We start from the raw sequence: 27,045 nt of genomic DNA on the forward strand, positions 1-27,045 counted from the left end.
GGCCGCATTTCCATCCAGAGAAGCAAGTGCTGGGGACCAGAGCGGAGCCGTCTGAGGGGTGAGGCCCCAGATGGTGGCACTGCGGGGTGGCCCACAACCAGGAGCAAGTTGGGGCTGCCACAAGCAGTTGGTGGTTTGGATTCTCTTCTTTGGTGATGGTCTCCCTAAAGGAAAACAGAGGCTGTTTACAGATTCCAGAAGGGGAGGATCACCGATCATCCCAGTGGGACCTTTGCTGGCTATGTTCCCTTTGGTTTAAAGCATTCTTCCCTGAGTGACAGACAAGCCAAGGCGCACTGGCCCCTGAGGGGGGTTCTGTGACAAGGGTTTTGGGTACGTAGGGCTCCTTGCTCTTGACCTTGGTCCTCTGAGTCCATTTGTTTGTTGCCACTTTGTAAAAATGACTTTTAAGAGCACAAGTTAGAGTTTTGAAGTCCTTGAAATTTTTTAATGTCGGCTCAACCCTGGTGGTCTTGTTCTTGCAATATATCTGGAAGCAGGAGTGAAAGACCGACACGAGGGAGCTCTGTTATTTAAAATAACAACTGCGAAATATTCAAGCAACAGTTTATGTTAATAACCAACCTTTTACACGTGTCTCTGCTTCCTAAAAAGCCTGTGGTGGCCCCATAAAACTGCCAGGCAGCGGGTATCCACGTCCGTCAGCAGATAATTGTCTTGAATGGTTTTGATGCTTGTAAATTCAGCCTCTCCCCGTGACGGGCCGTTCTCGTGGGCAGCAGGAACTGACAGTTGTTCGTCCCCACTGTGCCTGCGTGCTCCGTGTCTGTTATTCCACTTAGTCCCTCTGTCCTGTCCCCCGCCCCCTCGACGCAGGGCGGTGTCTGTCCCTGTTACGCAGACGAGGATGGTGGGGCTGTCCCATTCAATGAGAGTTCAGGGGCAGGTCTTAAGAAGGGTCAATGCCAGGGTGTGAGCCCAGACCAGACCGCCTGGGAAGTCTTTTTCCTTTCCAGGACACCACGCCGTCTTTCTACGGCTTTGGTTCCTGTTTTAAAGGTCAAGAACACAAAGTATTCCATCTTTTCAGGTCAAGTGTGCCAAAATCCCAGGGTTGGCAGCGGATCCTTGGACTGCGTGGAAGTCTTCAAGGTGAAGGCTATGATTGGCATCTCTTCTCCCCTCGCTTCCCACAGCTGTGGGCTAAGTCGGGTGGATGGGGCAGGTGGCACATAAGGGAGCTAATTGATTTTCTTCTTATGAATATTCATCTGAGGCTACTTCTCCATCTGTTGTCCTTCTGCAGTTTGAGCCATTGAGCACCGACCAGGAGCGTGCCTGTCCCTTGCCTTCTAGGTCACTCCTCTGACCATGGCAGAGCGGGACTGAGTTCTCTTTGAGAGGCCTGGGCCCACAGCACTGGGTCCGCTGTCGGGGCTCCGGGCTTCTCCAGAGTGCGTGTCCTTCACTGCATCCAGCGTTTGGGGGCCGCCTGGTGGACTGGTTCTCAGCACGGCCAGCTGCACAGAAGTGCAGGGCTGCGTGCAGGATGGGAGACGGTCACGCCTGAGCTACGGGACCGAGGCCTGGGCAGCTCTTCAAAGGGGACAGGTTGCCGATAACAGTCTGTGACGGAGAGGAAGAACCATAAAGTGCAGAGGGCTCATTAGCCTTGATGGATCTGGCTCAATTCAGGCAACATTTTAGTCCCTCGAGTACAACCCAGGCTACTACGTCCCGAAGAGGGCGGTTTGTTGGGGCCCATAGTAGCCAGCTCTCGGGAGAGGGAGGCTTCAATGACTTTTACTGTGGTCCCAGGGTTCAAAGTGACTGTGTTTGTGCTGAAACCCTGTCTTGGCCACAGAAGGGGCTACTGACCTGGGGTTCTGTCAGTAAGAGCTGCATGTTAATTAAGTGATTCTTCCCCTACCGGTGAGATGTGATAACCGACATTCCCAATAATGGCTCCTGCAGATGGAACTGCCTTAAATAGCACCCCCCCCATATTATTAAAGATAGACAGATTATGTTCACGGAAGTTTTCATGTCAAATGTGTTTCACAGGTCCCACTCCGGACCCAGGGAGGACAAGGTGTGGGTTTTCCCCCCACACCACCAAGCAATCCTTAAATACCAGTGCGTGACCCACAGCTCAACTCAGTGCTGACTGCCTGCGGGCAGGGTCAGACCCCACAGGTGAGGGGCTCCGTGCCCTCCGTTCAGATGCCACCCGCGAGACCAGGTGGTTCCCTGAGCTGCTGACCCCCTGGGCAGAAGCCAGAGGTGCCCATGACCCCCCAGAGTCATCTCATGAACATCAACTTGTTACGTTAATAGCAGGACATCCATCTCATCATGTGGCTATAGAGCAGTTTCAGGAACAAAGGACAGAAGAGCAACTATTATCACCAAAGACACTCCCAGAGCTCTTACCGCTCAGGCAGGGCATCCCCAAGAGTTTGAGGACCTGGGAGCCAGGGACTGTGGACAAACATCCAAATATACATACATCTTATAAATCAAATTCTCACAATAGGGCACAAATTCTGTGAACACTGTTAGTTCTTTGTGACAGAACACAGGGACCTGGGCTCAGCAACGCAAGGACACCAGATGGCCAGAAGGAAAGCTGAGCAGAAAAAAAAATGTCACCCCCCCACCCACTCCTTACTCAGAAACGCAGAGGCAGCCGATTTTGCCTCCCGTCTCACTGCCTGCCTTGAACTATTGACCCGCGCACTCCGTTGACCCAGGTTTGCCTGCCCTGTGACCTTCCAGGGGGGTGGGGATGAGCAGTCCGCCAGCAGCGCAGTTGGAAAAGGAGGTCACCTGATGCTAAAGTGGAAAATTCTGAAAGCCTACGTCTCCCAAAGCTCGCCTTTTCCAGAGATCCTGCCTGCTCTGACCCCAGCTTACGTAAGTGGCCAGGCAGACCAGGAGCCCTGAGGCAGCTACAGGACCTCCCTCTGGGCTGTCTCCCCTGGGCCCGAGCACCGGCTTCATACAATCTGCAAAGGTCTCTGGGTTTCCTCCCGATTTCTGTCTTGGGGAACCCAAAGACCCCATTGAGTGTATTGGAATACTCTTAGTATTGAGATAAGTAGTAAAATTCTGACCATGGCGAGTAACAGATAACTTCTTTTAGGTTCCCCAGTCAACATTCCTTCCTTCCTCATTGACTACTCACTCTTTTATTATTATTATTTTTAAACAATGCCTGGCACAGGGCAAATAGTCGATACGCTTTGGATTTTAGGATTGTCTGGAAGAGAGCACAGACTGAGCACGTATGTTAGGCACTGAGGCAGGCATGGGACGTGGAGTACTGGAGTGCAGGGCGCCTCAGTCAGGGAAGGGACAAGCAGTGAATGCTTCTGAGTGGGGACCCATGGAGGGCCACCATTCCCAGACGTGAGGGCCTCAGGGAGCTGAGGGATAAACATTATTCAGGCCAAGGGGAGGGCGGCTGAGGCAGCAGCGTGAGCCTGAAGGTGAGAGAGAGAGAGAGAGAGAGCAAGTGTTGTATTTCCAAAGGGTGGCTGCTCGCCTGGAGAAGGACCTGTATTTGATGTCCTCTATTTTGAAATGACTAACGTTGTAGCCCCAAACCTTTCAGCGATAAGCATCATCTGTTCGAACTTTGGGTTTGCACCAGTGGCTCTCAACTGGATTTTGCCATCCCCCCCCTCCCCTCATCTCCAGGGGTTTGAGCAAAGTTTAGGGACAGCTGGGGGTGTCACACCTGGAGGGAGGCTCACTGCTAGCATCTAGTGGGTAGAGGCCAGGAATGCTGCTAAACATCTTAATGCACAGGATGGCCTCCCCGATGATTATCCAGCCCCAGCCGTCAGCAGTTCTGCTGCGGAGAGACCCTGCGCTTCACTAAATCCCCGCCTCAGTCTGATGTTCCCTGTCCTTCAGGAGGCAGTGGGAGGTGCGCCCCTGGCGGATGGTAATGGGATAGCGAGGTACCAATCAGAATCCTTCCTCAGGTTCACCCAACTCGGTGATGCTAGAGGAAGGATTGCCTTTCTGCAGATCAAGTGCCTCTGTACAAATGTGGAACAATTGGCTACCAACTCAGAAATGGATCAGCGTGTAAGCTGCTGCTTTACAGTGGCGTCTGAATCAATAATCGGCATGAGGAGTTTGTGTAGAATGGAGAAGGTATCACACCGGGTGCTGGTGCCAAGGAAAGGAAGTAACCTATAGGAGTGTTTAGCGGGGAGCACCCCACAAGTGCATCTTCTTACTGTTTTTGTTTTTGCTTGTTTATTTTGAATCCTCACCGGGGGATAGGTTTATTGATTTTAGAGAGAGAGGGAAGTGGGCAGACAGAGAGAGAGAGACTGATGTTGATGGGAGAGACAGACATTGATTGCCTCCCTCCTGTATGCACCCTGACTGGAAATGAAAATCACAACCCAAGCCTGGGCCCTGATTGGGAATCGAACCCACAACCTTTTGGTGTATGGGACGCTGCTCCAACCAACTGAGCCACCGGCCAGGGCTCGTCATGCTGTTTTTATTATTGTGTGGTAGCTTCTCTGATGTATTGCCTTGGCTAGATTATAGCCCCCAGTTTGAATAAAATCAAACACTAAGCCAGGCCTTGCTAAGAAGACATCTTGTTAATGCCCCTAATCGGGTGACTTTAAGTAAGGAAATTGAGCAGGGTCACGTGATGGGCCTGACCAGATTAGGTGGGAAGCCTTAAAGGCAGGGCAGGGAAGGAATTCTGCCCTGGGCTCCAGCCTGTCAGAGATGTTTCCTTGCTGACCCTCTGCCTTTGGGGACATGGGTGAGCTCAGCCAGCCCTGGGATGGCACAGGTAATTCCTTTATTTCTAAAAAGTCTCGATTGTATTTTTTCAGAGGTAATTCCTTTACTCTGTCTCTTAATCTATGTAGCTCCTACTGGTTCTGCTTGAACCAGCTGATGGTTGAACCATGATGGAGACAGTGCTCGTAGCATTTCCCATCCTTGTGGCAGGGCGTGTTTCAAGGTGCTTTGCACTGCACTCTCCAGTGGAAATGAAGGATGTTTCTGTCCGTCTTTGAGGAGAGGAGGCCCAGTAGGGGGATTGGATATGGACTCGATCTGCCGGTTAAGGGCACGTGATGGCTATGAATGTGCAACCTAAAGATTCTGTGTTTCAGTGAAAACTTGTTTGTGGTGTGCAGTTCAGCTTTCTCAGGAGGGTGTGTCTCCAGGTGGAGCATTGGCTTGTTGGGCTGGGTGATGCAAGTCAGAGTGGATCTTTCCTCCCTAAACCGGGGGGCAGAGAGAGGCAGAGGGTGGCTGGGGGAGGGAGGGGCCGTGCCCAGGGGCTGCAGGGGCTTGCTGGGAGAATTTCATGCTGGTACGATGGCTTTGTAAGTGTCCCAGTCACCTACGACCTATGAAACCGTTGGGGAGACACGTTTGATGGTTTTGTTACCTCAGTGAAGTTTGTTATGTGCGATGAAGCGGCTCACCCATCACCCCTCACCCCTCATGGACTGATTGCACCATCCTGGAGCCGCACTGGGGCCGGGCAGAGGTCTGAGAGCAAGACTTCTGTGGGGGTTATGGTCTGGTTGGGGACGTGATGCAGGTGAATGAGGGGCAGTTATGTGGTGTGATGAAAACTTGAGTCAGAGGGGGCTGGGGGCCCATGGGAGCATAAAGCCTGCGCCTGGAGACTTGAGAGGCGTCGGGAAGAAGCGGCACCCCACCTTAGGCCAGACCCAAAGGTAGGTGGTCGATGCTCAGCGTCTCGCAAGCAATATGTTGTTTGGGACGTCAAGGCACCAACCGGCGCGCCATGTTTCTTGTTACCACCGTTCAACTGAGAACATTTTATTGTTGTTGTTATTTTTGATTGAACTAACTGACATGTGACCTCATGCCAGTTTCTGGTGTACAACCCAGTGATTTCATATTTATATATATCGTGAAATGATCACCACAGTGGGTCCAGTTAATGTCTGTCGCCTCACCTAGTCACAGAATTTTATTTTTCTGGTGATGAGAACTTTGAAGATCCACTCTCTTAGCAACATTCAAAAACACAGCACAGCACCCTTATCCACAGGTGCCTGGCTCTCCATGACACCCCCGGGGCGACTCAGCTCGTCACTGGAGAGTCACACCTTTTGACTTTTCACCCATTCTCCTCGCCCCCCCTCCCCCGACCTGGGCAGTTACCCATCTGCCCTGTGTATCTGTGAGCTCAGTTTCCTTTTTTTCAGATTCCACATGTAAGTGAGATTATATGGTATTTTGCTTCTTCTGTCTGACTTATTTCATTTAGCATAATACCCTTGAGGTCCATCTGTGTTTTCACAAAATCTCTTTTATGGCCAAGTAATATTCCATTGTGTATTTGTATATATGTGTAGAGACACACACACACACACAGAGATTTATATGTCACATTAAAGGTAATTCTTTCAGCCACTGATGGACGCTTAGGTAGCTTCAATGTCTTGGATGTTGTAAATAATGTTGCAATAAACATGGGGTGGAGATATCTTTTTGAGATATTGATTTTGTTTCTGAACAGATAAAGACCCAGAAGTGGAATCACCGGACTATAAGGCAGTTCTGTTTTTAATTTCTGGAGGAAGCCCCGTACTGTCTTCCGCAGTGGCTGCACCAGTGTACGTCCCCACTAGCATTGAACAGGGTTCATTTTTCTCCACCTCCTCGCCAACAGTTGTTTATTGACTTCTTGATGCTAGCGATTCTGACAGGTAAGGTGATATCTTCTTATTGTGGTTTTGATTTGATTGCATTTCCCTGACAATTAGTGATATTGAGCATCTTTTCATGGACCTGCTGGCCATCTGTATGTCCTTTTTGGAAAAATGCCTGTTCAGATCCTCTGCCCATTTTTAAAATTAGATTGTTTGTGTGTTTGTTTTTTTGCTGTTGAATTATGTGAGTGAGTTCATTGTATATTTAGGATACTAACCCCTTCCTTATGAGATACATGATTTGCAGGTACTCTGTCCCCTTCAGTAGGCTGACTGTTCATTTTGTCCACGTTTCCTTTGCTCTGCAGACGCTTTTTAGTTTGATGCAGTCTCGGTAGATTATTTTTTGCTTTGGAAGCTTTTGCTGTTAGTGGCAAATCCAAGAAAATCACCGCCAAGACTGATGCTAAGGAGCTTACTGGTTTCAGGACTTCAGTTCATATTTTTAACCCACTTTGAGAGTTAGTTTTTGTGTGTAGTGTAAGATAGCGGTCCATTACATTCTTTCACGTGAGGCTTTCCACTTTCCCCAGCACCATTTATCAAAGAGACTGTTCTTTTCCTATTGTATATTCTTGGCTCCTTTGTCATAGATTCATTGATTGTATATGCATGGGTTTATTTCTGGGTTCTCTGTTCTGCTCCACTGATCTGTGTCTGTTTTTTTTGTTTTTTATCTTTCTTTTTTTAAGATTTTGTTTATTTTTAGAGAGAGGGGAAGAGAAGGAGAAAGACAGGGAGAGAAACATCAATGTATAGTTGCTTCTCAGAGGCCCCCTACTGGAGACTAGGCCCACAACCCAGGCATGTGCCCTAGACTGGGAATCGAACCAGCAACCCTTTGGTTTGCAGGCCCGTGCTCAATCCACTGAGCTATACCAGCCAGGGCTGTATGTCTGTTTTAATGCCAGTACCAAACTGTTTTGATTACTGTAGCTTTGTAATATACTTTGAAGTTGGGAAGTGTAATGCCTCCAGATTTGCTCTTCTTTCTCAAGATTGCTTTGGCTAGTCTTTTTAGAATCTTTTGTAGAAAGCTTCATATGGATCTTATAGCTTGACCTGAAGCGGGGACTCAGTGTGAGGCTAAGGATCATAAAGTACTTTTGAGTAGAAAATCATTCACTGTGAAAACCTTTCAGATGGAGACAGTAAGAACAACCAGTTTTCCTGGCTTTCTGGCCACTCTGTACATCCTACAAGTTAAAGAAATTATGAAGGGACTAAACACTGCACAAACATGGACTTGATAACAACCCCCCATCTAACAGAGTCCAGAGGCAGCCCTTAGAGCCTGAAATAGAAAGGTTGAGGACACACACAAGGAAAGCCTTGGTGGAGTCTATTTTATGGAAATTTTGTTCTCTAAAAAGTAGCATAGGCTGAGATTATAGAACAGTTCGAGACCTTGGACTCATAATGGGCTATTAAAGGAGTCAAGGGCTATTTGGGATACACTCACATCATCATCAAGTTTTGACATCATGGAAGATTTAAAAGGCCTCAATGACACCATGAAAGGGAGACGCTGGAATAGCTGGATCACGGGACCCCAGATGACAATGGGGATGTTCTTCCTGATGGTGGGTGTTCTAAACAGTATATAGTACATATCTCAAATGTTTTTATTGTACAAACATTAGCTTCCTCCCTTCCCCTCCCCTCCCTCCCATCCCCTCCCCTCCCCTCCCCTTCCCTTCCCTCACCTGCCTCTCTTTCTCCCTCGATCCTACCATTCCCACCCCTGGAAGAAGGTCATTAAGCAGCAAAGAGTTGTGATGAACTGCAAACAGCAAACTGCAGATCTGTTCCATGTCTCATGACCCATTTCCAACCGTTGTCCTTTATCCCTATGTCCACTGTCTGTCTGCCCCTTCCTCCCTTTCTTTTCTTAGACCTTGGTTCCATCCAGCTGACTTTTTTAAAAAATCACCAGTGTCTGCTGCTTTATTGCTTTCAGAACTCTGCCCCTGAGTCTTGAGCTCATCACAGCGGGAGTGTCTGTAACACGTGTTAGTGTGAGAGTCAGCCAGAGTGAAAGACATCAGCTCCTCATTGGATGAGGCCCTTGGATGAATGGATTTGTAAGTGGAAGTCTCTTATGTTGATTACCGCAGGGTGTGGAGAACACTCCTCTACAAAAGAACCATGGGCAAAAAAACCTACCGAGGGGGAAAAAGGACTGTTATGCTTTTATTTTTTAAATTAAGAGTTTACTCTTTCGAGAGGTTTAAATAGGTAATTATATTTCAAAGAACTTCATGTAAACCTTAATAAGTAGGCAACCTATTTCCTTATAAAAGTATTTTGAAATTCTTTCCATGGAGAACTCCTTGTCTGACCATTACTGTCTAGAAGGGGGACCGTTTCTCTTGAAAACTACACCAAAGCAGTCATCGTTAACGCAAAATACACATTTCTAGTAGGATACTGAGCTACCAGCAAAGTCCGTGAGAGGTGTGGGATATTGTAATTTAGAAGAGTATTCTAGGAGGGACAATAACCAGCTAGTCACACAGGGGAGTTCACAGATCCTGTGGTGTCTTCTTTTTATAGAGAGTGAGGCATTTTGGAATCAAAAGATCTGGGTGGGAATTTGGACTCAGCCACTTCCGAGCTGTGAGGTCTTGGGTGAGTCACTTGACTTCTCTGGGCCCTGGACTTCTCACTGGTGAAGTGAGGAGCAATGACTCCCCGGAAGGTACTCGGTCCTTTCATGCCGTGATGTCTCTCGAAGTTCATGGGAGGAGCCGATGGTTTGAAAGGAGTAAATTGTCATTCAATTATTTAGTGCCTTTCATTAAAAGTGAAGTTCATTTTATAAACATGCAACAGTAATAATGTCATAAATATGTACATTATCTTTACTTCCAACTTCCAGCACTGTGTTCCTAGTTCTCTAATTTTCTCTGTTTTGTGGTGATGGATGCAGGGGACACCAACTTGCTCATGGCTGGACTGTGTGTAGAGGAGACAGGTCTTGGCTCTCAGTCCTGCCCTTAATTTGGCTCCCTGTTCTTTAAAACACACCACGGCTCTGTTTTCCAACACTGTCAAGCCTTCCTCATGCACTTCCTCCCAAGAAGCAAAACTATTTTAGGAGTTGAGAATCTGAGGGCTATCTGTCAAGATCAGCTGTGTCATAGAGAAATAGTTATAAGCAGGACCTTTAAAACATGGCTTTACTCTGCTAATGACTATTGTAGAAGGTCTCATATTCATTGGCAGGACTGTCCCCAAGGGGGTCGTGGCTGCCCCTGGGTGGTGGTCCTTGCTCTTAGGCCCCAGTGCTCGGCTGGGGCTCTCTGCAACGCTACAGTGAAGATGTGTATGGCCAATAGTGGGCATGAGCCCATCGTCCTTGCACTGGGTTTGGCTGACTGTCCAGAGTGAGTGACCTTGTTGCAAAGCCTCTGTCAGTCACTGGACTGGGTTGGATGACTTTGACCCAGCAGGCTAAGTAAATTTCAAGGCTTCGGATTGGGCCTCCCAAGGAGAAATGAAAAAGTAGAGGGAGGGTGGGACATCAGAGACTCTGGATGGGGCAGTAAGCTTGTGCGTGTGTGCGTGTGTGTGTGTGTGTGTATGTGTGTGTGTGTGTGACTCTCCAGAGATGCTCAGGTTATCTTCAGCCACCAGGCAAAGGTCACCCTACTCTTCTCTCTCTCTATTTTTTTTTAAGAGAGGGAGGAAAGATCTGTGTGTGGTTGCCTCTTGCATGCCCCCCACACTGGAGACCCAGCCTGCAATCCAAGCATGTGCCCTGACGGGGAATCGAACTGGCAACTTTTCGGTTCGCAGGCAAGTGCTCAATTCACTAAGCCACACCAGCCAGGATGGTCCCCTGCTCTTTTAGACAATTCCCCAAAGGCTACCAAGTCCTCCAGGAAGAAGCAGATCTATTGTAACTCTGGTAGTCCCCGCACTGACTGCACTTTCTCAGAGCGTCATATTGTGCGTTTCCAGAAAGTAATTTTAGTTGATTGCCTTGTAGTCGTTCTGAATGAGGCATTTTAAGAAATAGAAGACAATAGATTGGCTTGCCATCCAAAGATATTTCTTCTGGGTGCTCCTAAGGGCAATGCTACTGCCAATTTGGGATGGAAACTTGTTGGAATTCCTGGCTCTGGCGGGTTTTAACGGGTGGTGAGATGTCTGTGTTTCTTAGTCCATTGAGTTGGATGCCTGCCTGGAACGGGGTATCACATGACCTTGTCGTCCCTTCCAGTATTGGCTTCTTTATCTTTAGGTGATGGATTCATGAAATGACACTGGGCTGAGAATTTTATCCATTTGCTTCATTATTTGGCCTAACGTCTCCTAATCTTGTCCCTCAAAGCAGATTTTAAGTTGTTTGAAGGCTGGGGTGCTGCCTTGTGTTTCTTTCATGTCCATCACGGGAGAGGGAGCGGGTGGGGCCACTCGTGGGGAAGGGATCTGGAGGGGACAGGGCCCGGGGAGAAGGTCCCCGGGGGAAGGCCGACTTCCAGGGAGAGGAAGGGCACGACGCGTCCTGAGGTTGAAGGGAAGCGATCCCTACTGGTCTGCATGCAAGTACATGAATGGATAGCACGAGAGACACGAGGGAGATCTCATCTCTTCACTTCGGTTCCACTAGTAAAGAATGGAGCAAGGCGGCGATGGGAAAAAGCAATCTAAAGGGCGGGCAGCTGCTTCCCGTGCAGCATCATTAACTTGCTGGAGCGCAGGCCGCCGCCGCTTCAGGGCCAGGGCTGTGGAGGTGCCGGGATTCCACCGTGCCCTTGACTGCGAGACGAGGAGGGAACTGGGTGTTGGTTTGGGACACCCAGACCTTGCGGTTTACCCTCATCTTTCACTACGATGTTGTTTAATTAACCAATGTCAGTGATTTAATCCATCATACCTCCATAATGAGGCCCCTAAGAAACTCTGCATGGAAGACCACGATGTGTGGGGAGGGTAACGTCCTGAATCCACACGGCAGGGCACAAATGCTCTCCAGTCCCTCCCAGCCCCGGCCCTTGTGGGTCCTTTAGAATTAACTGTAATTGGGAAATAGCACTTTCCCTGGCTCTGTGAGTCCTCCTTGTGAATTGTTGAACCTGAGGGAGTTGTGGGAACCCCCAAATTCATGACCAGCCTGTCAGATGTGTGGGTAGCCTGGGGACCCTGGAATGAAGCTAGAGTAGGGGTGGTCCTGCAGGGTGTAGGGGCTGAGAGCCCTTACACTGGTGGAGTCTGGTTCATGGCATAATTGAATTATTATTGTACACACAGGTGGGGTGGAAATGCATGCAGTACAGAGCCACCTGGTTCGATTCATCATCGGCAAGACGCTGTCAACTAGGGAGCCCTATTTCCCTGTGGTCAATACAGGTAGAACAACCCAAACTGGACGCGGGAATTCTCTGGCCGTCACTTATGCCCTCCTTGTTCTCAACCCCTGCCCTTTGGTCCTCGTGAAAAATCATCAGTAAACATGAGGGTGAAACCAAACTACTTTCCATTTGCACCCAGGGAGTTTCCTACTTGCAGACCGAAAGCAGCCCTGCTCGGTGTAAAATGGCAGTCATCGGTTTTCCCTTTTCCTGCTGACCTTCGTCACGCAGGGATCCCTAGGGACAGATGTTTGCCGAAGAGCAGTGCGGTTCCAGGACCTCCCCACATGCTTAGGTCACTGCGTGGCGTCTACCTGTCATGCATTACTTGTAGGACACATTACTCTTCCTCGCTGCTCAGATTTTTAAGGAATACAAATAGAATTTCATTTCAAAGCTGGGAAAAAGCAACCAAAAAGGTGCCAAGAATTAATTGTCTCGACTCGTTTCAGGCATGGTCTCTCATCAGGGGATTCAACAGGCTCCTGTAGGAGCCAGAGCTCCTGATTGCCTGTGCCCTCATGTGGAGGCTTTTATTTATGTACGTATTTGTTTTTGAACTTGATTATCCATTTGCATGCCAGCTACCACTTCCCAACAGCAGAACGGCGTGCATTTGAGTCTGAACCCTCCCACCTACAGTGTTTCTGTAGCGTTTCAGAAACACGTCCATTCTTGCTAGATACCCTTCCCTGCATTTCTAGGGGGAGGGGGTGTAACCACTGGGTAGGCATGCATGGCAGCGCGCCAACAGTGCATTGGACTCGGCCGCGTTTTTTTGGTGTTATCGTCGACGTGGTCCATGGTGAGTCTGAGCAGACACAGTTGCTGCTGCTGTGAGGCGTGAGCGCCTGCGGCACTGGGAAAGGCCTAGACGTGATCTTCACTCGGAGGCGGAAGGTGGCATTTGTCAGGATGGTGGCAAGGGGGTAGTAACTCATCTATTTTATTAAGACTCCAGAAATATTCACTGCCCACCCCCTCCCCCATCCTTAATTAACCACCTGTTTTCTCAGCCTTTCTGCCTCCCTGTGGAGCTGTTGCAAGAATTCGTATTTTTATTTGTAGTGAGGACAATGGGACAAAAAGGTGGTTTCTGTCAGTGTTTATGGGAAAAGTGGAAACTGGAGTGGAGTCTTGGAGGTAATATATTGTATTTCCTGGGGCCAGTGGGGCAGATTTATTTTGATCCACTGGGATGATTGCTTTTACTTATTAACTGAAATCTAATGAGGTGGATTCCATTCCGTTTCAGCAGAGCATTTATTGAGAGCCTACTACACAGAGAGCACTCAGCCGTCGCCGGGGGCGGGTCCATCAGAAACAGCTTTGACACAGAGCAGCACCAAGGAACTCCTGTCAATACAAGACGTTACAAGTATCGCTTGGGGTCGAAAGAAGAAGAGATCGTATTTATTGCATGTTTTAGCTGGGTTCCCACGACAAAGGGGCCTGAAACCAAATCTTCATTAGTAGCACTTTATTGGGGGTGCAACCCCAAGGAAGCAAGAATGAGGCAGAAAAGGGAAGCGGGAAAGGAGCGAGAGCAAATGCAAGATGGCGCGCTGCCAAGGTGATTACAGCTTTGCAGAAAACCAGATGGCCGCTCAGTCATGTGGGCCACCTCCGGGGACAATGCAAGGAACAGTTAGCTGTCCGTCATCGAGATAGAAGAGGGAGCAATTTATTTGCTGGCTCTTGCCTCTCACGCTTCTCTCGTTAGTCAAAGCCTGTTCCATAAGCACCAGCTCCCCCACAGTTGCGGGTTGTGTTATCCAGCCCTCCAGGAGGCTGCTGGGATGGCCACAGTCTCCGTGGGCCCGGCGTGTCCAACATGCAGACATGGTCAGTTGGTATCCATGGGTGCCTCTTGGTCTGTGGTGGCATTGGTGGCAATGTGGGTGTTGTGATTGTAGAAACAACATGACCTGTCACTAGGGTCATCCTGGCCAGGAAGTAAGACAAGCGTCTAAGGCTGGGGGAGGGGTGAGGAGATAGTCAGGGCTGAGCCAAGCCAGGGTGGCCTTATGTATCCAGTTAGGGTTAGGAAATGCTTTAGAGAAGAAGGTTGGACATGGCATGATAGTTACAAGGTTGGATAAGATTTTATAGGTGGTGATAGAAAGAGATAATGTCAATCATGAGATGTGAATCAAACAAAGACATGAAGGTGAAAAAGTAGGGTTGGCCAAAGGCAGAGAGAAAGGAAGAGTCCACTTGGCTTGGACTCTAAGAGGAGACGTGGGAGATAAGGTTGAAAATGTAGACAGGGGCCTGATTAGGGAGGCTCTTGAGAGCAGGTGTATCAGCCAGCTAGTTGCTGCATAACAAACAAGCACCGAATGTTACCGGCGTGTACTAGCAGGCATTTATCTCTGGTATACCCGCTGGTCTGCCAGACTTCAGGCCCATGGACTGGCTGAGCAGCTTTGCTCTACGCATGTTCATTCTGGGGTCCAGGTTGAAGGGACAGGAACCCTCTGGGGAAGCTCTCATGGTGATGGCAGAAACTCACGAGGGCTTGGGCAGCCACCCAAGCACTGCTGTGTGTCAGAACCATTAATGTACCACCAGCCTAGGAAGTCACACAGTCAAGACCAAAGTCAGTGGGGCCAGGAAGTACGCGCTGCTTCTATGAGACCATGGCCAGGATGTGGATGCCTGCTTTTCCTCCAGGGAAATAAAGAGTTACGACCAATAATTTGATGTAGCAGAATCAAGGTGAGAAGCTTGGAGACTCAATGGGAAAAAAGGTATTTCATTCACTGTGTCTGTACGTCTAGTGCCAAGCAGTGCATAGAACATAGTAGGTTCTCGATGTTTGTGACACACAACTGCATGAGTGCTGACATCGTGCACTCAGCACTGTGGTGAGCACTGCATTTTCTTCAATGAGGCTTCCAGATCTGTGCAGCTCACTTCCGGTTAGGTTAAAGATAATCTGACTCACTTCCACTTGTTTCAAGATAATCTTTCCAAACCTTTGCTGTTCTATGCCCCTTTCCTATGCAAGAGCTAATTGTAACTCCTTTTTGATTGCTTCGTCAAGCCGCACTTCTCTGCCTGACCTTCCTTAGTCTGTCGTTGTTTCCCACGACTTCCTGACACAAGCTTCCCACGCCCTGCAAGGCCTGCCTTAGCGGGGCCCTCCCCATCCCCTATTTTGTTATGGTTGGTGTTGGATGCCTCTACTTGGACTGCTGTCCTTGGGAGGGGTGTCTTTTTGTTTGCAGATCTGTCCATCTACTATTTACCCCATCACCCCCCCCTGCTTGGCCAAATGTCTCCTTTTCCATAAAATCTCATCAACTCCTCCTTTTCCCGAACACCTGTTTACTCCTGTGAATGTTTTAAACCTTTGCTGCTTGGTAATTGTTTCACACGGGGGAGTCTCTGACAAGAGCTCATTTCTGCCTTGGCATCCAAGGCTAAGTGCATGCCCTCTATGACAAGCCATTGTAAGTTCCTAATGTGACTTCCCCAACATCCCCTGTGATCAACCATCTCCCCTGCCTCCTAGACACTTTCCCTCCTGTGCCCCTTAGATAAAGCCCCCATGGAGTGTAACAGAACCCTGCCCTTTTCGGTTGGGATGGCCCAATTCACCTCTAGCCTAGGAACCCCAAAGAGGTCCACTCACAGACCCTACCAGAGGCATGTCCCCAGATCTTGCCTCTTTCTCTGTCTGCACTGTAGCTTGACCTGCTTGGTAGCCCCTCCAGGCGTGCCCTGCCCCTTCCTCAGGACCCCTGGAGCAATAAACTTCTCTATTTCAGTCTTCTCTGTAGTCTGTGGTTGACTTACCACCGAACACCCTGGACTCCGTTTAACGCACGTTAATTTAATGGCATTGTAACAGTCTTACTTACCCAACCAGTCCGTGGATACTTTCAAGGCAGAGCCCAAATCTTGTGCTTCTTGAGTCTCTCATCATGTCTAGTATGGTGCTTGACACAACATAGATGAGCAATAAACAAGTGTGAATGATCCCATGTCCACTGTGTCCTCATTAGTGGACTTGGCTATGGATCCCCTTATGTACATTAGAAAGCGGACTCCCTGAAGGCTGCACTAAAGCCTTCTGCATGCACGTGCCTTCCTTCAGTTCTCCTGGCATTGCCCTTGACTCAATAACAGTGAGTGAAATTTTAGTGGACGGCCGGCTCATTCCATCATCGGGCTTTATCAATCAGATGCCCTGTGGTTAAGAGGCTGATGGGAGACCACAAAATATCTTCAGCAAAGCAAACTAAGTCTTGGCGCTTGCTGTGGGTGAGCCTGCACCAGTGTCAGGCCCATGGGTGGGGGGGCTTCCTCGAGGCAGAGGACGCCTATTGTCCTCAGGGCTGTGCGCTGTCTCTTGTCCATGATGCAAATGAGGTATGAAAATAATCGGCTGTTTTTATTTCTCCCTCGGAAACCATGAAAACAGTGAACATATGGTTCTATCTGAGCCGGGGATGGAAAGCAGAGGGTGACTCTGCCCTCTCTGATGAGGAAGAACCAGTGTTTCTCTCGCCACCTCCTAAAGCGATGATGTCCTTGCGTGGAGTGCTGTTGACCCCGGGGCACCCCTCCCCCCTCCACCCCAAGGGGAGCTGCTAGGTCAGAGGAGGCTGGCTTTCGGGTTGTGCTGCTAGGAATTTTGAGTAGAAGCCTTCACCCTGCCTCCTCACCTGTGCCTGCAGGTCCTTGAGCTAGAGTACCGGTCAAATTTGCAAAGAGCCCAGCTCTATCCTTAGTACGCCTCCGTTGTGCCCTGCTTTTTCTTCTCTCCGTGGCTTCCTAGTGTCCCCTCTCTCAGGACACCCAGGATACCTCCTGCCGAGCTCTCCAAGACTCTGTGCTGACATCCCTTTGGGGTGGGTGGATCATGCGTTCCCAGTCTTCTTATCTACCTGCTTCCCAGCTCACCTGCTGTGTGCTTCATTCCCTCAGGGCTGGCTCACTGCTAAGCCGACCCGATGCGGTGTCCTGTCATGTTCTACAGGGTTTCTAGTCCTTTAACTTCCTGGTGAAAGGTGAGGAGGTCACACAAGAATCCGACGTACCGTCTTCCAGCACTTTGAGCACGCCCTGACACGGTGGGCGGCTGTGCAGACGTGCTGTCTGAAAGGGCAGGGTGACGCAGCCAAGGCTTGTATGGAAGTTGCTCGAAGGAGCCTGGAATCCAAAAGGTAGATGCTAGACATAAGTCAGAAAGGAGTCCAAGGTTAAACACGGGGAAACAAAGTCAGCTGGTTCGGCTGAACTCACCTGCTTCTGCACAGGGTGGGTGTTCTCCCGCGTGACCTAAAGGAATGGGAGGTCTTGACATCGGACACGTTCGTGTATGTTCACAGCGGCGCCCAAAGACTTTCCAGAAGACTCTGAAGGGAATCAGCATCGACATCCTCTCCTCGTAAACATATTCTCTCCTAAAATTTCCTCGTCTTAAAACCAGCCCACAGCACGTCTCTCCTCCCTTCGTATTTACAAAGGCTCTGTACACAATAGAGGAGTACCTGTCCCTCATTTGGAGTCTTACCCTGATGTCATTCCCAGGAATAACAGGCTGCAGCGCTTCAAACCCAGCTTGCACGATGCCGGCTCTGACAGAGCAGAGGACCCCACCGGCGGACTAGCTAAAGCCGGGCCAGGCCGGGTGGTGTGCAGTGCTTTGCTTTCAGAATTGAAGACCAGACTTGAGTTTTCAGTTCCAAGACCATGCAAACGAATTTCCATCATAGTCTAGTGAGTTTTGGCAGAAAAACTCAGAACTTCAGAGTGTGACATCCCTGTGACTAAACTTCAGTCCCTGTCACTGTGTATGTGTGAACAAAGTTTGTCCTCTTCTGTATAAAAACAGAAGGAAATGTAATAGACGATTACAGGGGAGTGTCCAAAAAGGAAAACCCCCAACTTATAATTACATACGCGAGTGTGTGTGATTATAAATGCTGAAACGAATTTCCTCACAGAGTCAAAACTGGTTCTCTTCTAGGGCAATGAAAGCTAATGTTTGGAATCGTGTTTTCTAGAGAGCGGAAACCGATGTATCTCTATGGATGGAATTAGCTTTCATTTCTGAGGACAAGAGCCATTTTTATTTTTTCAGGGTGCTGCAGTGGGCATAGTTGTGTAGCAAACCGTCACAGGAAACCGCAGGCGTGCCCCCACAGAACCAGAGGACCGTCCCCGAGTGTGGGGGCTTGTCTTTCCAGACAGCCTCAGCGTCTCACCAAAAGAGCGCCCAGTCATCTCTTTTGCCCAGGTTACCTAACAGATCCTAAACTTCCCAGGTGGCTGCCTCAGGTTAGAGCCTGAGTCTCAGGTGTGTGAGGAAGAGGGCTATGCTGATGGATGTGTAGACAGGCGGGTGTAGACATCATCCCTTGAGCACGCAGCTGGGGCCTTCGGGGCCGGGTCTGAACAGTGAGAGACTCTTGTCTCCCCAATGTCTGAAAAGCTGTTCTGGCTATTTGGAGCGTCCTTTGCTGGGACTTATAATCATGCGTTCAAGTTAGTGCTGCCACCAAAGCCACGTGCAGAAGGACAGAGGCACAGAGGGAGGAATTGGAACTAAAGCCAGTCTAAGCAGACAACAGTTTAGACCCGAAGGGATGCTTATGGCCGAGGCTGAAGTCCACCACCTCTTCCAGTGCTTCCAAAGAGAAGGGGTTTTACAGCTGGAAGGGGCCCGAATGGAAGATAAATTCTCTAATCCAATCACCTCATTATCCAAGTGAGGGAACTTCGGCCCTGAAAGGTTGAAGTGACTTTCCTGAGGCCTCCCTGCTGACTGCTGGCCAGCCAGGGCACTGGACACAGAGAGGACATTTAAAAGATGGGACTTGTGAAGCTGTCGTCTACAGCATCCTTCTGATTTGGCAGAATCCATTGTGTCCACACTAGCAGAGTTCTATTAATATGGGCTACTACCTTGCAGGGGTGTCCGGCCCACGACCCGCGGGCTGCATGCAGCCCAGGATGGTCCAACACAAAATTGTAAATTTACTTAAAACCCTTTTTTAGCTTTGCCCTCCATTCTCCATGCTCATTAAAGATCTCCCTCCTTCCCACACCTCACCTTTAGGTTGGATTTGATCTTGGAGGTTACGGAAGCCGAGGCGCTGTGCTGAGCGTGGTTCTGTGTCTGATGGAGCCCTGGATGAACCGCCGGTGCCGTGGTGTCTTATGCTGGGCACTCCGCTCAGGGGCCTGCATGCAGCTGGCTCCTGGATGGCTGTTCAGAGCTGTTAGTTTTAATCCACGTGCCTCCTTGCTCCTCTGTGGTCAGAATTAAACATTTTTTGCGGGGAGAGGGGCTGGGGGGCTGGGGAGCGTGAGCGAACATCCCCCTGTTTAAGCTGAACTGCACCGAGTGTAGCTAAGAATTCTCATCTCCCCACCTGTAAGAGGACACAGGGCCTCCCCATCTCTCCTGGCCCTGGTTCATGGGGGAGCACGAACCAGGTTTACTCTTTTCCTGGAGGCAGTTCACAGGTGGACACGCTGTGCATCTGGACCGATGTAGCTGCTGGGTGAGGGGTGGGCAGTGTGACCCAAATGCAGTGGGTGTGTTCTTATCTCCTCTCCCTGGCTGGAAGTTTTAACATGCCCCCGCAGTCCTGTATGGCTCTAGACCTGTGTAGGAGCCATGCCACGAGAGGGCGGGAGGGCTGGATGGACAAGGTCTCAATGCCCGTTTTCCCGAGCGGCTCCCTCCATCCCGAAACCTGGAGAGGGCGAGGAGTTCACAGCCATATCCTGACTGCTACAGGAAATCAGCTTAAGAGGGGTCTTCCGGAGGGTCCTCTCTCAGGCCTTTTAAGCATTTCTCTAGCATCAACCGAAACCACCTCCCTCTACTTAGGAACTGAGTGTGCGTCCTCTCCCGAAGGAAGTGCAGGGAAGTTGCTGTGAAGGTGGGTGAGTCTCCTGAGTGGGGCTTCCTGTCCTGAGTGACGGTGGCCTTTGCTCTTCCGGGACTTAGATGTCCCTTGCCTGGCCCATTAGAGCCCCGATAATTCACTGTTTTCCCAAACGCAGTGGCTCTGGGCAGACACGCCTCTGTATTCGAGGCTATAGATGGGGTCAAGAAGGCATATGGTCCAGCCCCTCAGGTGGGAAGGTCTCTGCAGACGAATTAAATCAGGACAGAAACAGAGCCCTGCTCCCGTAAGATGTGCATGTGGGGACTTTGGAATGAGCAGAGGGTTGGTCTTTTGTGTAACAGAGGACGATTCTCCCAAGAAGGAAGCAGATAGGATTTATCAGCCAACACTTTCAGTGCCTGGAGAGATGGACACAAAACCAGGAAAGACCTTGGGGTAAGGGGCTGGGGTGAGGCAGTGACCTCATCCAACCACGACTTTTCCATAGGTTGAATCACATTCTTCTCCTTCTCCTCCTCCTCTTCCTCCTCCTCCTCCTCCTCCCCCTCTTCCTCCTCCTCCTCCTCCTCCTCTTCTCTCTCTCCTTGCCCCCACTTCTCTCTCTTTTGCTTCCAGGTTAGGTTTTTCTTTTAGGAGTAAAAAAACAACAGATCTGGAAATCATATAGATTTAGACTGAAATCAAATTCTCATCCCTTGGAAACTGGCCACCTTGGATAAAATCGTTCGCTATTTAAGTCTCAGTTTGCTGGCTGCAGAATGGGTTTGCTAGCGCTTACCCGGTAGGGTTGTGGTAAGGGCAGAATGGCGAGTGATGTTTGCGAAATGCTTCCTGCTGTACCTTCCCTTTCTTTCCCTTTCCCTGTCCCTCTTGTAGCCACGCAGTCAGCCTTGTCTTTTCCTGGCTCAGCTCTTCCGAGCTCTGAAGGCTGTCGTGCTCTTTCCTTAGCTTTCCTTGCAAACGAACTCTCTTCCTTTTGCTGATGTGACCGTCCCGTGGTCCCTGCAGTGAGCTCACTGCTGTCCTCTGGGTGAGCTCCAGCTCCTCACCTTTCCCCTTACAAAGTGATGCCCAGGACGGGGCATGGCCTCCCCCGCCGTGGGTGGTCCACCAAAGCGAAGGGCAGCACAACTTGGCTGTGCACTCATCTCCTCTAGATGCTCTCCGAGGTCGCGTTGCCTTTTACGGCAATGTTAGAAGCTGCCCTTCTAAGTAAAGATTTAAAGTCCCTGGGGGTTATGCCAAAATGTTGGCCTGACCCTTTCCTAGATGTCTACGGGGATCTTTGGGTTCCTCCTCCTCCAAGCGTCCTTGCCCAGGCAGCTGAATTTCCATGTCCACCTGATACCGTGCGTTTCAGATCAGCTCTCATCCTCGATGCACCTGTGTGTGGCAGCCCAGGTTGTGGAGCTAAAACCCGCCTCAGGAAGACTTTACAGTGATGAATGGATGGAATCACTGGGAGCTGTTAAAGCTGCTCAGTGTGGTACGGGATGGATAGTTTGTACAAGCTTCCCAGGTGACTTACTGAGCCATTGTCCCCACCTCGAGATTCATTCTGAAAATGAGGCTTTCCTGCCTTGCTGCTTGTCCACCTGTGGACAGACCAGGTGTTGTATGAAGCCCTGACACATCTGGGCCTTTGCCATGACGCTATGGCCAAGGACCAGTAGCATCCCTAGTCCTAGGATCTTTGTAATTTATGGTCACTCATTCCCCTTTCCTTAACTACCCGCACCCCCAACCAGATGCCATGAGCCTGGGTGGGCTGCCCACATACGCAGGCCTTCTTTTCCGCCCCCAGCAGCCTCCTCCAGCCCCATCCCAGGAGGAGAATCTCACTTTTCAAAGAATAAATCTGTAAAAGAGGCAATATATCCAGAGCAGTAAATCTTGGCTCTGTGTGTGTGTCTGCGAGGGCATGTGTGCCTGTGTGTTTCTGAGATGTGTGCTCTGTGTGTATATCTGTGTGTGTGCAGAGAAGACACCAGCGGTGATAGGATTAAGGGCCTTTTAATTTCTGACGAGTCAGGACCACAAGAGGGAGGAACATGCTGAGGGAAGCAAGGGGGCGGGGCATCAGACTACTGGGAGAAAGGACTGAGCTGAGGGGAGGAGCATGCTGGGCAGGAAGTGCTCCCAGTTTGATTGACAGGCAGAGGAAGATGATGCCACTGTGTGTGGTTCTGATTCCCTTCCCAAGTAGCTGTGAATGTCGGAGTGAGCTGCCCTCGCCCTTGCTTGGCACAGGCTGATCTTCGCTGCGTTTGGGGGGATTCTGGCCTCCCCTGTGTGCAGAGTCCCTCACGCCCTGGCCAGTCAGCCGCTGGGGTTGGTCTTCTCTATGTTGCATTTCCTCTCTCCTGTCCAGAGGAAATGATCAGAAGAGAATACTGGAGAAGACTCTGAATTGAGTTGAACTTTCCCAACAGTTTCCTGCAAAGTTTTGAATAAAAACAAAACTCTTCCAACCAACAACCAATGAACTCACTAACCAGCCCCAAACGCAGCCCAGATGTGGGAAGACGGGAAAATTACTGGGCTGAAATCCAGTTTATTGGCTCTGGGTCTTGTGGGCGTGAATGGAGGTGGGTGTGGTAGGGGTCAGCTGGGGGACTAAGTTAATTAGGATGAAGGTGCCTCTCGGGACCAGGGTCTCTCACTGACCACAGGATTTCTAATGAACCTGGACCACCCTTGATTCTGCAGCAACAGTGAGGGTGACTGAAATCTGCTGAGGGTTCATCAACCCTATTTTAGCTGCCCCCACAAATGAATATGATGAAAGAAATGAACCACAGGAATCCCCCTAGAAAGGGTGGATCTGGCTGTGTAGTCAATTCCAGAGGGAATATTGAGGCCCCATTCATGTGCGTGGTTTGAGAAGAATCTTTGTCCTTCTACCCATCCATGGAATATTCCCGCTAGTGTGAGCGTTAGGCAGAGGCAGAGTGGAGAGAAGGACAGAGGGCCTGTGGGATGGAAAAACAGGGTGGTACTTGGGGATTTCTTACTAAAGAGAAATGCGGGTTCAGAGGCAGAATAAGAAAGCAAAGGGGGGGCAGAGCCCACAGCCTGAGATGGGAAGAGGCCGAGAGGCCTGATCCAGGAGTGTCCAGAGGGGGGGACTTCTGTCCATGCAGGCCAGGTGGGCCACTGCCTGCGAGAAGGATTTCCACCTGGAGGCCCAGGTGGGTGGACTTGAGGCTTGGTAGCACAAGTCCTTACTTACTTCTCCAGGGACAGAAGAAACTGGCACAGAGAGGTCTGCTTGGGCTGTGAGGGGCATTGGGTGGGATGGACAGGGATGCCCCCAAACTGTGTCCTGGAGGAGAGCTCATGGGCTGGACGAGAGGTGACACAGGAGACTCCTGGAAGAATCAGTTCAAGGCTTTGAACCTGAGCTGTGGTGGCTAGGTCCAATGGTGTCACCTGTGCCGGGCATACTCAACTCTTCTGTGTTGATTGTGGTGAGGTTTGCATGCCAGGGTCTGATGTGTGGCCTGGTGGCTGTGGCAGTTCCCAGGGCCACCGTGGTGTTTTAGAGGGGACACCACAGGCCTTTGGGACAGCTCTGTTTTGTGCGTGCAAGTTTCTGACTTCTACTCTAGGGCAGTCATTTTTCCCGAGCTCATTATTTATGTATTCCGGATCACCACCCAGTTTGAAAACATATGAGGCTGATTGGCGTGCGGTGAAGGCAGCTTGGGAGAGGTAGGCCAGGAAGGCAGAACTGTGTCAAAATCACCCCACACAGCATGGACCCCCGGTCAGGGCCACAAATCAAGCCTGGCCCTTTTCTCTGTCTGGGGACAGTGGTGGGTTCTCGGGGCCTGTCACTTTGAATCACGCTGTGTCTATCAGAAAACTAAGTCAAAGTCAATTTTTAAAAAATGGTTATAGAAACCATATGTGTGTGCAAAAACATACTTCTTTTTATTCCTCCATGGCTGGTAAAATTTCTTGCCCTTTTCCTTGGAGCTTTTTGGAATGGGGAACAACGTGACTGCCTGAGGGAGGGGCCACTTTTCCAGCACAGCAAAGGGGGCTCATTGCAGCGATGAATTGTGGGCTTTTCCAACCAAAAGTCTCTTCTAAATGGATGGCATTAGGGACCTATGGGTCACTGGAATGAGCCAGGCAGGCCCAGACTAGAATACAGTCCCAAAAGTGTCCCGGCCCCAAGGAGAAGAATGTCTCAACATTTTACCAAGTTCATTTTCTTCCCCGTCAGTATTGATTCTAACTCTGAGCTCGCAAGGCCCCAGGTTCAAAACCAGCCATCTTAGCTTTTGTTGATTGCAACCTTAACAATAGAGAGATGCCTTCTTCCCCCAGCCACTTTTCTGGTCGAGGACATCCAATGTGAAGTTACACCTTAAACTTGTTACATTAATTTAACAACTCTGTATACCAAAGGAAGTGGTGTTTTTTCTTATGTCCATGCACTGCTTCCCGTGGTGCCCACTCCCAGGTTTGACGGGGGCCAGGCGTCCCTTTGACCAGGAAAGGGAGACCCGCAGGGAGGAAGGCGGTGGGGGAAGCGCCCGTGGTATGTGGCCGAATAGTATCGCTGTTACTGGACTCTGGTTGGGGTGCTCAACGAGTTGAGAAGCGAAAACTCAGCACAGAGTCTGGAGTAAGGAAAGGCTGATTGATCAAGAAGGTGCCAACTAAGAAGGTGGAGGCCTCATATTCACCTTGCTTGCTGCACCAGGTTAAGGGTTTTTGAGGGGGTGGGGCCCGTGGGTGTGCAGAAGCTCTTGTGGGGCAAGTTTTAACTGGAGGCCGTTTAGGGTAAAGGGGCATCAATGACTGATCTTCCTGGACAATGGACCCTTTGGCTCTGAAAGGGTTTTCATGTTCAAGTTCCGGTCATATCCCTGGAAGGGAGGGACGAGACTTTGGTTCCTGGTGCAGCTGGAGGTCACAGTTCTCCCCTCTGTGCACGCTTGGGCTGTGTGACTTGTGCCTTTCGTCTGTTGCCTCTGGAAAATCAACTCAGTCCCTCGGTAAACAGGACAGAACCAGTCAGAGCTGGCTCTGCAGGCACATCTGTCCGGAAATGTTTCCTGCCACGTCTTCTGGTGTGGCTCCCTTTTGGCAGGGGGAGGGCAGATTTGGTTGACTTCCTCTTCATTGTTCCTCCCCACAAACACTTTAGTTCTCCCCTTAAAATATAGCAAGAGAGCTAGTCGATGTTGTCGATGTTAAGGGGAAAAGGGGTGCCATGGACAGGTGTGGGTAAGGCATGAAGTTTCTTGTTGGTAATTCCCTTCTGCTTTGATGGAAAATAATAAAAAATCAGTTTGCATCAAGAAATGAATTAGCATATTTTGAATCCTCATTAGCAGACACTATGTATTATTTTTTAAATACTGAAAAGTTATTGTTGACATTAAAGAGCCTATTACAAACAAAAATTTAGTAAGTGAGTCAGGGCAGTGGGCTTTGAGCCCTTTTAAAAAACACACACAAAAAACAAAGTACTGTATGTGCATATGATTAGTATACATTGAACATTTTAAATACAAAGACACATTCATTTGGCAGACATGGTATGTTTGAGATTCATTATCAGTTCCCTCCCTACCTGGAAATGCTGGCCACATTTCCTTTAGGAAAGCACCCCTCACCCTTTCCTAACCATGTGGTTTCATTTGAAGGGCTCCAAACCTGGCTCCAGGGCTGCACTCTGATTGGTTTAAACCAGCAGGCATTTTGCCATCTCCCAGCCACAGTGATTGGTTCACCCATGATGATGTAATCCAGTCACAGCCAATGAAAATCAAGATGACATTTGCTGGAACTTCTGGGATCATGACCTTGTCTCTCCTCCCCTGAATTTGATAGTGGGAAAAGGAGAGGTAAGTTTGGTGCCCTTTGGTTGAGCTACAGAGAGGGAAGCCCAGTGAGGAGGGGCTTAAAAGAAAGCACAAGGTCAAGAGATGCATGAAAACTAGCCTTGGTAGCTGGATTAAAGATGCCCTTGGACTTTGAGATGCATGGCCAACCCATTCCTCTTCCCTGTTTGAATCAGAATGCCTTTCTTTTTTTGCCATTTATAACTCAAAGAATCCCCAAAGCCACCAGAGCACTTATCACCAAAATGACCATGAATAAGACTTGCCTCCAGTAGATGATTCAGAAGGCCCATCAGGAACTTGCAGTGTTATCGTCTGTATAATAGTCTCCTCTTATTTTCTGTATTCTTGATTCTCTGGCATCTGGAATCTCACTGCTGGGGAGAGACGCCCCATCCTGGCCCTCGCCAGTGCTTCGATAGCAAAGGACCCACCCGGGAACATGCCTCTCACAGGCAACCACCGGTGCAGAGCCCATGCTCCAAAGCGCCCCCTCTGCCTGGCCCTGCAGCTCCGGGACGCTGTCGTCCCCTGCCCTCACCACCCTGGAGTGTGCTAGAATCGCCCACAGCAGCCAGTCCCAAGTCTGCTTGTCTGCTTACTGTGTCCCACTTTCCTTTCTCCTCTGCCTTCTGACTGACCCGGGTACTTTCCTGAGTAGCCCTGCCTGACAGGGCACATTCCCGCCTCTTGGAACCTGTGGGTAACCATCTGTTTTTCTCAGTGACAGCCATCTCCCGGCCTGTGGTCCTCACAATACCTGGATAACAATGAAGCCTGAATTGAAGACACCACAGTAAGAGGGACACCATGGATGCCAGAAGAAGCCATTGTCCTGACTGTGCATCTCTTCTCTCTGACTCTCCCTGGGTTGTATGACCTCAATAATAAACCCGTGAACTAGTAAATACGATGTTTTCCTGCAGTCAGTGAGCTGTCCTAGCGAGTTAGTCAGACCCAAGGAGGCGGCTGTAGGAGCCTCTAATCTATACCTAGTGGGTCAGGAGCCAGGTGACATGTGCTTTTAATCCGTGTCTGAAGAGGGGTGGGCTGTCTTGCAGGACTGAGTCATCCACCTGTGGGATCTGGTGCTATCTCCAGGTATACATAGTGTCAGGACTGAGTTAATTGCTTGGTGGGGTTGGAAAAATATAGTGGAGGAACACACAGGGGTGGGCCAATGTAGGTTTACAGTCATTCCAATGGAAGAATACAAATCAATGAATAAATGATAGTGCGAGAC

The 27,045-nt window shown here is 49.7% G+C and overlaps 1 long non-coding RNA gene across 1 annotated transcript; it reads left to right on the forward strand.

Moving 5' to 3' along the window:
- Positions 1–6,611: 6,611 nt before the first annotated feature.
- LOC119003186 (uncharacterized) lies at positions 6,612–26,697 on the forward strand. The gene is made up of 3 exons (XR_005069891.1): positions 6,612–6,698; positions 25,605–25,805; positions 26,527–26,697. It is a non-coding gene; the product is annotated as an uncharacterized LOC119003186 (long non-coding RNA).
- Positions 26,698–27,045: the final 348 nt, after the last annotated feature.

This window comes from Sturnira hondurensis, unplaced genomic scaffold (assembly GCF_014824575.4).
Source record: "Sturnira hondurensis isolate 20B ecotype Veracruz unplaced genomic scaffold, ASM1482457v3 Scaffold0018525, whole genome shotgun sequence".
Lineage (NCBI taxonomy): Eukaryota > Metazoa > Chordata > Mammalia > Chiroptera > Phyllostomidae > Sturnira > Sturnira hondurensis.